Source organism: Sabethes cyaneus, chromosome 1 (assembly GCF_943734655.1).
Source record: "Sabethes cyaneus chromosome 1, idSabCyanKW18_F2, whole genome shotgun sequence".
Classification (NCBI taxonomy): domain Eukaryota; kingdom Metazoa; phylum Arthropoda; class Insecta; order Diptera; family Culicidae; genus Sabethes; species Sabethes cyaneus.
In genome coordinates, this window is record NC_071353.1 from 64,702,122 (window position 1) to 64,714,775 (window position 12,654).

General features: G+C 41.8%; 1 non-coding gene across 1 annotated transcript; it reads left to right on the top strand.

Moving 5' to 3' along the window:
- Positions 1–256: 256 nt before the first annotated feature.
- On the top strand, positions 257–328 carry Trnat-cgu (transfer RNA threonine (anticodon CGU)). Its single transcript has one exon. It is a non-coding gene; the product is annotated as a tRNA-Thr (tRNA).
- The last annotated feature ends 12,326 nt before the right edge of the window (positions 329–12,654 follow it).

Sequence of the window (12,654 nt, forward strand, 5' to 3'; positions counted from 1 at the left end):
TAAAAAAAGATAAGCAGAGAAAGGTTAAATGTTACCTAAAATAACTAGCTTGCTGGTATTAATTGCATAGGTTCGTTGAATTCAGCGAAATTATTCGACTAAAATTTGTGACTATGTGCAGTACCGGGGTTGCACTAATAGCTGAAATTCATCTTATTGCAATTGAAAGAATTGCCTGGTAAACTAAATTTATTCTTTTTACGCTGAAAGCTTCCAGTGCATCAGTGTGTGGTCTCCCAACTTTGATAATACGCATGCCTCTTTAGCTCAGTGGTAGAGCGCTGGTCTCGTAAACCAGCGGTCGTGAGTTCAAACCTCACAGGGGGCAAATCGTTGTACAACACTTTTTGTTAGCAATTTAGAATTCCTTTACTAATCTTTTATCAAACTGGGAATTAGAGCAATGGATGAATGCATACGTATGTTCTAACAGTTGAGTTTTTAAATTAGTTACCTAACGATGTGAGACAAAGAATTTCTATTATTTTCTTCAAGAATAATAATAGCTCATACCTTCGTTGTGGTTTAGCAACATCAACATAAATTATTTGTAATTAAGTGGAAAACTCAGTCGGTTCCAAGTTACAATCTTACAAGAATAGTTGCGAATGTCGCTGAGTAAACTGAATCCACTAACTTTGTTACGAACAGTTACAAATGTCTGCAAAAATTGTATAAAATAATGGCTTACATGTTCAATTTGATAAAACATACAAATGCTATTCTCAGCTAATTCAGCTACATATTTCTCAACTTTCATCTATTTCCGGCTATTTGTAGATATTACTCGCAAGTTAAAGCCTGTAGGGCGGAATATCTCTGCATATTAGCGTTGGTAGGAGGAAATGCTTATCAAATTAGGGACTATATTGGCTCGTTTCATTATGTCTGATTTTTATTTTCAGGTATAATAAATTCAAGTTGTCACGTGGTTTTCGAGCCACCGTAAATCTCGTATGTGCTAGTGTTTGTCGATATAAAATAACAAATTAGGGTTGTTTATGAGTACCATGCGGTATCGAAATCCGTACAGCTTCGAAATCCGTACACCTAGTACAATTTGCTTGATTATATGTATTAAACAGTCTAAATGCAAAATATTAATAATAGGCCTAGACCCGTGGTTTATTAACATTACGTTAATGTCAAAATTTAGGTAGTAGGCCATCAAATACAAGTAATAAAAATTTAAACGTTAATGCCTATCAGATTTCCCTTTAAATTGGCTGTGTTGTTAGCAATTTGCTACAGGGGCGGACTGGCCCACCGGGCAACCGGGCAAATGCCCGGTGGGCCCCAGTAAAAATTTCGTCGTTACACAAAATGAGATTTTCCAAAATTTTTATTTCAGTTAAACTTTTTCTACGACTCACGAATGTTCAATTGCTGAGGCCCCATGATTTATGAAATCAACCGATTTGATGATTTGAAATTCAGCTTCAAATTGAATTATTGGGGCCCCAAACTTTAAACCAAAATTTTTCTTTCAATTAAACTTTTTCTATGACTCACGAATATTCGATTGCTGGGGCCCCACGATTCATGAAATCAACCGATTTGATGATTGAAAATTCAGCTTCAAATGGAATTATTGGGGCCCCGAACTTTAAACCAAAATTTTTCTTTCAATTAAACTTTTTCTATGACTCACGAATGCTCGATTGCTGGGGCCCCACGATTCATGAAATCAACCGATTTGATGATTGAAAATTCAGCTTGAAATGGAATTATTGGGGCCCCGAACTTTAAACCAAAATTTTTCTTTCAATTAAACTTTTTCTATGACTCACGAATGCTCGATTGCTGGGGCCCCATGATTCATGAAATCAACCAATTTGATGATTTGAAATTCAGCTTCAAATGGAATTATTGGGGCCCCAAACTATAAACCAAAATTTTTCTTTCAATTAAACTTTTTCTATGACTCACGAATGCTCGATTGCTGGGGCCCCATGATTCATGAAATCAACCGATTTGATGATTTGAAATTCAGCTTCAAATTAAACTTTTTCTATGACTCACGAATATTCGATTGCTGGGGCCCCACGATTCATGAAATCAACCGATTTGATGATTGAAAATTCAGCTTCAAATGGAATTATTGGGGCCCCGAACTTTAAACCAAAATTTTTCTTTCAATTAAACTTTTTCTATGACTCACGAATATTCGATTGCTGGGGCCCCACGATTCATGAAATCAACCGATTTGATGATTGAAAATTCAGCTTGAAATGGAATTATTGGGGCCCCGAACTTTAAACCAAAATTTTTCTTTCAATTAAACTTTTTCTATGACTCACGAATGCTCGATTGCTGGGGCCCCATGATTCATGAAATCAACCAATTTGATGATTGAAAATTCAGCTTCAAATGGAATTATTGGGGCCCCGAACTTTAAACCAAAATTTTTCTTTCAATTAAACTTTTTCTATGACTCACGAATGCTCGATTGCTGGGGCCCCATGATTCATGAAATCAACCGATTTGATGATTGAAAATTCAGCTTCAAATGGAATTATTGGGGCCCCAAACTTTAAACCAAAATTTTTCTTTCAATTAAACTTTTTCTATGATTCACGAATATTCGATTGCTGAGGTCCCATGATTCATGAAATCAACCGATTTGAAGATTGAAAATTCAGCTTCAAATGGGACTATTGAGGCCCCGAACTTTAAACCAAAATTTCTCTTTCAGTTAAACTTTTTCTATGACTCACGAATATTCGATTGCTGGGGCCCCATGATTCATGAAATCAATCGATTTGAAGATTGAAAATTCAGCTTTAAATGGGACTATTGGGGCCCCGAACTTTAAACCAAAATTTCTCTTTCAATTGAACTTTTTCTACGACTCACGAATGTTTAATTGCTGGCCCCGTGATTCATGAAACCATTTAAGTTGAGCTGTTGGGGTCCAAGCTCAGAAAATATTACCAGCTTCAATTCTGAGTAATTAAAAGTAGAATTAGTATTTCATCCACAGTTATTTGATTACTTATAAATATCGAACTGTCGGTTTAAGCTCCATACTTAGTTTACTTCAGTGGCGACGGTCCGTTATCGATCCTGCGCCGAATGAATTATGGTCCTTCAGTACTCAATCCTGGGCTACCTTTCTTCAAACCCCTCGAACACCAGCTGAACGTGCATCATCCTCGATAGCGCACATTTATCAGTGTGATGTCTACTCTGAAGTCTACGGCCTCTTCTTGATTCTATGTTTAAAATAATTTTGGTTACTCCTTCGTCGGGCATTCTAGACACGTGACCAGCCCAGCGCAGACTGTCACACTGTACTATCTTCATTATAACAGCATATTTACATTCTTAATACAGCTCGTGGTTCATGCGTCTGCGCTACACGCCATTTTGGATTTTGCAATATTACGCTAAAACCCGAAGCATTCGTCGATCAGCTTCTTTTAGCGTCCATGATTCATGTCCGTAAAGGGCCACCGAAAGGATTAGTGTTCTCTAGAGCGTCAGTTTATGTGAACTTGCAAGCTACGGGACTTCAGCTACAAAATGTAATGCCTGCGTAAAGGCCAATTCGCAGCTGCAATTAGTCGTTTTATTTTGCGACTCACATCGTTGTCACATATCACGAGCATACCAAAATATATTCAGTTCCTCTTCGACACCAACACCATTTGGATTTCCGCGCCATGTACTTCGTTTTGGCGGTGTTAAGGGTAAGTCCCAATTTCTCAATAAATGATCTAAAGGCTTCTTTCGCTGCTCTTCTTTTGATTTCGGTGATATCGACGTCATCCGCAAAATCAAAAAGCACGTGAGGTCTCATTTGCTATTCTGACTCATAATTTTTACTCATCCAACGTCACACGAATCAACGTAACTAGTTCTGTGGGAAAATCATGTCCTAGCGTTAACTGTCACAGCTCATTTCGTTTTACTGAATCGTATGCCGCCTTTAAATCCATAAAAACATGATGAATCTGCAAGTTGTACTCCCGGAACTCGTCAGTTACTAGACGCAGGGTAAATATCTGATCCATCGTGAAGCGACCCTCATGAAAACCAGCTTGATACTCACCGACGAAGAACTCAGCTAACGGACTCAGTCACACACGATAGGGAGAGCACCTTATAGGCAAAATTGAGCAACGTAATGTCTCGATAGTTTTTACTCTCAAGTCGATGTCCGTTTTTTAAATTATGGGAAATGAGGCCAATCAACCACACCTCCGAGATTTGTTTTCCTCCCATATTCTGTTCGTGACAATAAGGGGGTGCGAATTGTTTCGTACAGCTGCTCGCTCCTCGCTTTTAGAAGTTCAGCCAGGATAGCATCCTTTACAGCAACTTTACCGTTTTTCAGCTCACTGATTGCTCTTTTGACCTCCTCCTGTGTTGATGGTTCCACAGTTTTGCCGTCGCTCAAAATTCTTATCCTGTACCTGCTGATCTTCGTGTTTACTTCTCTATTCAACAGCGTCTGGAAATACTCTTCCACCTGGCTGCTACCGTCGTTTTGTCAGTAAGCAGGTTGCCAGCACTATCATTGCACATCACAGGCATGGCAAAATTTTTGCACCTGACCGTTTTGTAGAAACTCCGTGTGTCGTTGCTGGCGAACCTCTCCTCTGGACTGACGAGCACGTGGTCTTCGTACTGACATTTTTAGACGGTGGGTTCTTTCTTCCGCAGTTCTACCAGGACGAACCAAAAAGATTCGCGCAGAGTTTCGGGCCTTCCTCACATCGGAATCGTGTAAAGAAATTCTGCAGGGGATTCGCACAGAATACCTTGCTTATAGAAGCAGAATTCTTATAGGAAAATCCAAGAGTTTAATCCCAGGGATACCTACAACTCGGCACGGGAATCGCCTGCACTATGGACTGTTTTGTTCTGATTTGAAGACGCAGTAAGCTACTATATTGAACTGTTTACATCCCATCATTTATAAAATCAGCTTATTTGATACTTGCAATTTTGCATGTCATTAACCCTATAACATAAAATCTGCAGAAATATAAATGGGTGATAGATGAGGAAAACGTTGCATTGCTGGCAAAGATGCACAGTGGCACTTATCAGAATGTGAAAAGTTCTCTTCCGGGTTCGCTGAAGCACGGTCAATAAAGAATCAAATATTCACGCTGCGGCAGATCCTCCAAAAATTTCATGAATACAGAATTCTACGCACAATTATTTCATTGATTTCAAAGTTGCGCATGATTCCATCGACCGTAAAATCATGGCCATTCTAACCGCGCAGTGGACTTTATCAACGTGATGGTCCCTCATGCGGGCTGTTCAACAATCTTCAGCAAATCTAGTTAGTTCGTCTGCTTTGCCAATGAAATGGATATTGTCGATAGAACAACATCTGTGGTGGTGGCTGAAAAAACTAAAACTCAAAGTAGCGAAGATTGGGTTGAAGAAAAATGCGTCCAAACTAAAGTACCGTGAACCGCTAATATGCCGAACACGCTAAAAGTTGGTAACTCGGTCCTAATAACGACTGAGTTTGTTTTGTTTCGAGCATCGAGCCGTTATGCTGCCCGTTCTCCTGATACTCGATACTCGACAGTGACTGAGTCGAGTCAAGTTGCACGGGGCCCCTAATCTCAAAGGCCCGGTGGGCCCTTTGGCTCCCAGTCCGCCCCTGATTTGCTAAGAAAATAACTTCCAATAAAATGAAGTGTAAAGCGCACTTGAAGTGGTTTTCCTATTTAAAATCCCGAAAATCAATTTGAACTAAAGGTGTTTATCGTTCTACAGCTTAATTTCATTCATTATGGCATTGAAATAATATTTATTCATCATAATTAGTACTATACGGATTTTGATTCAGTTTTATTAGTTGAATCTAAATCCGTACACCTGTGCAGTATCCTTAGTGATCCAACTCTATTCTATGTTTTGCCAAACAAAATGGAAATAACTAAAGCTAAATATATGTCGATAAACTGGAAGATGGCAATTACGATAATACATGGTGGATAATCCCTTAACCGTTATGTGTGCGACAAAAAAAAACACCTTTAGCAGGGCGACAAGGGTACCCGGGTACCCAAAATTGATATTGTTATAACATTAACAATTTTAAACCGATTTTGATGAAATAGGCGTCATTTGATTCGTTAATTTATCTAGCTTTGAATTATTTGGCCATCTGGCCATTAAAAGACATACGAGGCCTGAAAATCCGGAATTCCGACAGAGTGTCCGCTGTGAAGTAGAGAACTGATTGTATTGCAGGAAAATCAGGCATGCGGATATAAAAACTCTAAAAATTCATACAATGAACTATTTCATACAATGAGATGAATCAGGTTGGCCATTCCGTAGTAGGTTCCTGTGAGGTCATGGGTGGCCAGTCTAGGATTGGAGGTAAAACCTAGCAATATGGGTATCAAAGTTCTTGGAATTAGTTCGGTAGGTGATTTTTTTTACATTTCGATGTATTTTGATTGGTTATTTCGAAAACGGTTTCTACGGGGTTACAGATGATACCGCAGGATTCAAGATAATGCTTAGCATTATCAGAACAGTTCAAAACGTTGAACCATCCGTTATACATTTGGAACCAGTTCCGAAATTATTAATCAGTACTAAACTGGCCATATCAGTTCTAAACATCCAAAAGATCCGCTATACCAATTCTAATGTTGGATAAGCACCCAACTGGCCATCTGTAACCCTACAGGAACCCAATTCTGGAATGGCCAATGCGATCTAAAGTCACCAATTTATATAATAAGATGAAAAAAGGGTCCACAATGTCAAGTTCAAAGCTAATAACTTTGCTGAAAGCTGATATTCTTTCAAAACAAGCGGCTTCCCACGTTTTACCGGACGTTGCTCCGGAATTACCGATTCCCGGGAAGTACATGTCATTTGATGGCCAAATGCTTTATCTAATCAAAACTAGATAAATGTATGAATCAAATGCCACTGATTTCATCCAGATCGGTTCAAGATAGCCAAAGTTATGGACATAGTAAATCATGGGTACCCGGGTACCCTTGTCGCCCTCCTACGTAATAAAAAAATTCAAGTGCCTCTCATTGCTAATCCCCTTTATGGATATGCACCAAAAAAACTTCAATTACTTAAGATCAACGAGTTTTACGATGTCGCAAAATTTCAATGACGTATGTTTTAAATTGAATGAGTTATAACTATTTTAAAACTGAAAAGGTACCCGGGTACCCTGTTGCACACATAACGATTAATAAAAGCATCGAGATAGTTTAAGTTCCGGTCACTACGATAAGAGCTATTATATTGAATTGGTACTCTCGAAATACCGGAGTCTTTTCTGCAATTTTTCAGCTTTCCGTATAATTTGCAACAAAAATCAAGAAAAAATGTTATATATTGTTTATAAGTGAAGTTCATTTACTCTAAAATGTTAAAAAAGTTTGTTTCTAAGCCTAATATTTCCAGAGACATAAGGAAAAGAATGTAAGAACATTTAACACAAACGAGGTTTTGTTACAAGTGGGATGGATAGAACCAATATTTAATCAGTACCAAACCTGATATTTTAACTTTCCGACCGAAAATGAACCCATAATTTGGCTTAAAAACAAAAAGATTGATTCCTTGTAGTGTTCCTACTGTGCGTGTGAACGACTCTTAGATGAGCAGGACTAAAATACAATGCGTCAATTATCGAGAAAAATATATTTTATAAAGTAATTAGTCAAATAAAGAAAAACAATTTAGCCACAAACTTTAAACTCATTTCGATCAAGCTTACACGTATTTAGATTCAAAATTATGCGGACTTTGATTGATTTTTAACATGGTGTACGGATTTTGAGTCACAGGTGTACGGATTTTGAATCAGGCATAAAAAAGTGTACGGATTTTGAATCAAGAGATGCACATTTTGATCTCGTTTTTTTATAACTAGGATTAATTTTAGCTTCCTGTTATTCGAAATAACGTTAAAATGAGCATTATACTGTCAAAAGAAAATATGACGAATTGCTTATTACAATATTATAATTTTATATTGACCATTTAAAATTGTCTAGCTCTTAGGTGTACGGATTTCGATACGGCACGGTAGGGGTTTGTCGTCGTGGTTGGGCCATCTTTTGGTCCACAAATGTCATTTCAAAAGAAACTTTGGAAATTGAACAAAGGTCTTATTGATAGTTCGTATTTGGACCTTTGTATTTAGACCTTTGTTAAATTTCCAAAGTTTCTTTTGAAATGAGATTTGTGGACCAAAAGATGGCCAAACCACGACGACATTCCCCTACTATTACTATTATATTAATTTCTAAAAAAAACTACAGCCCTAAGCGTTGTACGAAAGTGTGACGTAGGACTGTGCGGTATAATATTCGTTATATTGATAACATGTTTTCATCGATGAAGTATAGCTTCTTCTTCTTCTTCTTCAGCAGCATAGAGCCGGGGTGGCTCGTGCTGTTTCAAGCACTCGTCTCCATTCAACTCGGTCTTGGGCCACTCGTCGCCAATTTCCTAGTCGTCTCAGAAGTCGCAAATCGCTCTCGACCTGGTCGAGCCATCGTGCACGTTGGGCCCCCCTGTTCCTGGTGCCGGTGGGATTGTTGAAGAGGACTATTTTCGTCGCACTGTCGTCCGGCATCCTTACGACGTGTCCGGCCCACCGTAGCCTGCTAACTTTCGCTAGATGTACGATGGGAGTCTCCCCAAGCAGTGCCTGTAGCTCGTGATTCATACGCCTCCGCCACTCTTCGCTTTCAGTTTGTACTCCGCCAAATATCGTCCGCAGCACTTTCCGCTCAAACACGGCAAGGGCGCGTATGTCCTCCGTAAGCAGCGTCACGGCTTCAAGTCCATAAAGAACTACCGGTCTAATAATGGTTTTGTACATTGTTAGCTTCGTGCGGCGGCGTATGCTTCCTGATCGTAGCGTTTTACGAAGGGCAAAGTAGGCCCGATTTCCCGCTTGGATGCGCCGCTGGATCTCCTTACTAGTGTTGTTGTCCGCGGTCACCAGCGATCCCAAATACACGAACTCTTCTACCACTTCTAGTTCGTCGCCGTCAACGGTTACCGTCCGTGGGAGGCGCACATTTGTTTCCTTTGAGCCTCTTCCTTTCATGTATTTGGTCTTCGACGCATTTATTTTTAGCCCAATTCTCCTAGACTCCGCTTTCAGTCTGGCGTAGATTGCCTCCGCCGTCGCAAAGTTCCTGGCAATGATATCGAAGTCATCTGCAAAGCCTAGAAGTTGGCTACTCTTGGTAAAAATCGTGCCTCTCGTTTCGATGCCCGCTCGTCGGATCACCCCCTCAAGAGCGATGTTGAACAGCATGCAGGATAGACCGTCACCTTGTCTCAACCCTTGTCGCGTCTCGAAGGGACTCGAGAGTGTCCCAGAGATGCGTACAAAACACATCACTCGATCCAATGTAGCTCTGATCAGTCGCGTCAGTTTGTCCGGAAAACCGTATTCGTGCATTATCTGCCATAGTTTGTCTCGATCGACTGTATCGTATGCTGCTTTGAAATCAATAAAGATGTGATGCGTGGGCACGTTGTACTCCCGACATTTCTGCAAGATCTGTCGGATAGTAAAAATTTGGTCCGTAGTTGCGCGAGCCCCCATGAAACCCGCCCTACGAAACCTTGTGCTATCGGTGACAGCCGGCGTAACAGGATCTGAGAGAGTACCTTGTAGGCGGCATTTATCAGCGTAATACCGCGATAGTTGCAGCAGTCTAGCCGATCACCCTTTTTGTAGATGGGACAAACCACTCCTTCCATCCATTCCTCCGGTAGCTTTTCCTCCTCCCAAATCCTCGAAATAACCCAGTGTAGAGCCATTGCTAGCGTTTCTCCGCCATGTTTATAAAGCTCTGCCGGTAGGCGGTCCTTCCCAGCGGCTTTATTGGTCTTCAGCAACCTGATTTCTCGTTTGACTTCTTGGAGATCAGGTGCTAGGACACAGGGCTTGAAAAGGGATCGCAAGTTGAATGTGACTGCCGTGAATGCGAACTTTCCGCATTCAAACTCCGCTTTTTGAACGATCATTTGACTGTTTTTTTGAATTCAGTCAATTTGCCGCTTGCGCTGCTGCCGTCTTACAATTCATGCGGCATCTCTGCAGAAGCAAACAGTCAATCTCCCGTTTTGCTTTGCGCTTTGAGAATATAAACTGCAAACTGACTGGAAGCATACGGTGACGTATTTTTTCGTTTCTCTTTTTGTCTCCAAATCGGCTGCTCACAGTAATAGTTTGTCACCCGGACGTCGGTCCGACGCAAGCAAAATATTCGTTCCTATTGGGCGGAGTCCGACCGACTTCTTCCATGCACATGTAGTGGTTGTTTTTTTGTAGTATTGAATCATACGATTGTGCGGTTGCTTTTCGTAAGCGTGGTGACTGCCAGTCATTTGACTGTTTTGCAGTCATTCGCTGCTCCAAACGGTAAAGGCAACTTGATCGAAACGAAAATGTTAAAAAGCGTTAGAATGCGTTCATACTACTGCGTGCCATCGGCGTTTGACTGAGCAAACTGCCAGTTGTGTTATGCATAGCGTTCGTATTCCATCACTAAACGGACGGTGTGAACTTGAATGCGCGTTGGTGGGACTGCGGTAGAAAAAAAGGATCGGTCGAAGCCCTGCTAGGACATCACTATCTTCCATGGGCGCTCCTAGGTTAATTTCCGTTCCACCTCCTTCTGCGACTTCGCCATTGAGGTGTTCATCGAAGAACTGCTTCCACCTGTCGACCACCTCGCGCTCGTTTGTAATTAGATTCCCTCCCTCGTCCCTACACATGTGAGGTTTCGGTGTGTAGCCCTTCCGAGTTTGGTTTACCTTCTCATAAAACTTGCGCGTGTCATTAGCTCGGAATAGTTGCTCCAATTCTTCACGATCCTTGTCCTCCTTTTGGCGCTTTTTTCTCCTCAGGATCGTGGTCAACTTGTTCCTAGCTCGTCGGTACTTGGCCAGGTTCTCTCTAGTGGCAATACTTAAATAATTTTTCCAAGCATTTTTTTTCTCCTCCACCGCTTGTTGGCATTCCCCATCAAACCAATCATTTTGTGTACCCCGAGGCCCAATACCTAGTGCCGCGGTAGCGGCCTCTCCGATGGCCGAGCGTATTCTGCCCCAACCGTCTTCGAGGTTTGAAGCACCTAACTCCTCGGAAGAAGGCAGTGCCTCATTCAGTACTCGCGCGTAGTTCTCGGCAGCTTGTGGGTTATCTAGCTGCCTGATGTTCAGCCGAGGAGGGCGGCTTTGACGTGTCCGGTATACGGTGGACAGCTTTGAGCGCACATGTACTGCTACTAGGTAATGGTCAGAATCGATGTCCGCACCCCGACGGGAGCGTACGTTCGTGATGTTAGAGAAGAACCGGCCCTCTATGAGAACGTGGTCAATTTGGTTCATTGTACGTTGGTCAGGTGATCTCCAGGTGGCTTTGTGGATATCCTTGCGCGGGAAAAAGGTGCTTCGGATCACCAGGCCTCGGGAAGCTGCGAAGTTTATACATCGTTGGCCGTTATCGTTTATGTCGGTGTGCAGGCTATGGAGTCCCATCACCGGTCTATACATTTCTTCCCTACCGACCTGGGCGTTCATATCCCCGATGACGATCTTGATGTCCCGTGACGAGCAGCTGTCGTACGTTGCCTCCAGCCTCGCGTAGAACGCTTCTTTCTCCTCGTCGGGTCTACCTTCGTGCGGGCAGTGCACGTTAAAGATGCTATAATTGAAGAAACGACCCTTTATCCTCAATACACACATTCTCTCGTTGATCGCCTTCCAATCTATCACGGGATCCTGCATTCCGCCCAGCACTACAAAGCCCGTCCCCAGTTCGTTGGTAGCGCCACCGCTCTGGTAAAACTGGGCCTTTCCGCCACGTATCTTCCATACCTTCTCTCCTTTGCGACAGATTTCCTGCAGAGCTACGATGCCGAGTTTGCGGGGTTCCAGCTGTTCAATCAGCACCCGCTCGCAACCTGCGAAATTTAGCGATCTGCAGTTCCAAGTCCCGAGTCTCCATTCGTCGTCCTTATTCCGTCGCCTAGGTCGATGCCGAATATTCCGCTCCGAATATGCTTGAATGTTGTTAGTTTGTGTTGTTTAGGTGTGTAGCCGTACTGGGGCAACACTACCGAGTCTCGTGATGGGGCTGCCATCTTATAGTGCCGAGACTCACTACCTCCTTCCCGGTTAGTATACGACCTTAGTTTCCACCGGGGTTGGTTACCCGATCTCCGCTAAGGTTGCTCGTATTCCGGCTGGTACCACGAGGAGGTCGGGATCGGAGTTTAGTATAGTATAGAAGTATAACTTTCAGCTTTAAAAACGGTAGCCTTCATGGTAACTTTTCTCAGATGTTCCACAGTGTTCCGCCCTAAGTTGTACATAATAGGAAACAGCCTAAATTGATTCACAAAAAATAAGTGAGATTAGCTGCTCTCCCCCGAGTTACACCCCCTTAAATATTACATGTTGAAATTAAAAAACCAGTGTCAACTGCTAAAGGGAAAAAGATAGAGCTCTATTGTGTTCGACGAAAATATGCAATTTGGTGTGATTAATAATTTCTTATAGCATTAGAAAAGCATACGAAGCGTTATTAAAGAGCTAGATCGTAAAAACTGTTTTGAAGGGTGTCCCTAAGAGTTTGGCTCTATAACTTCTTTCATTTAAGAGATA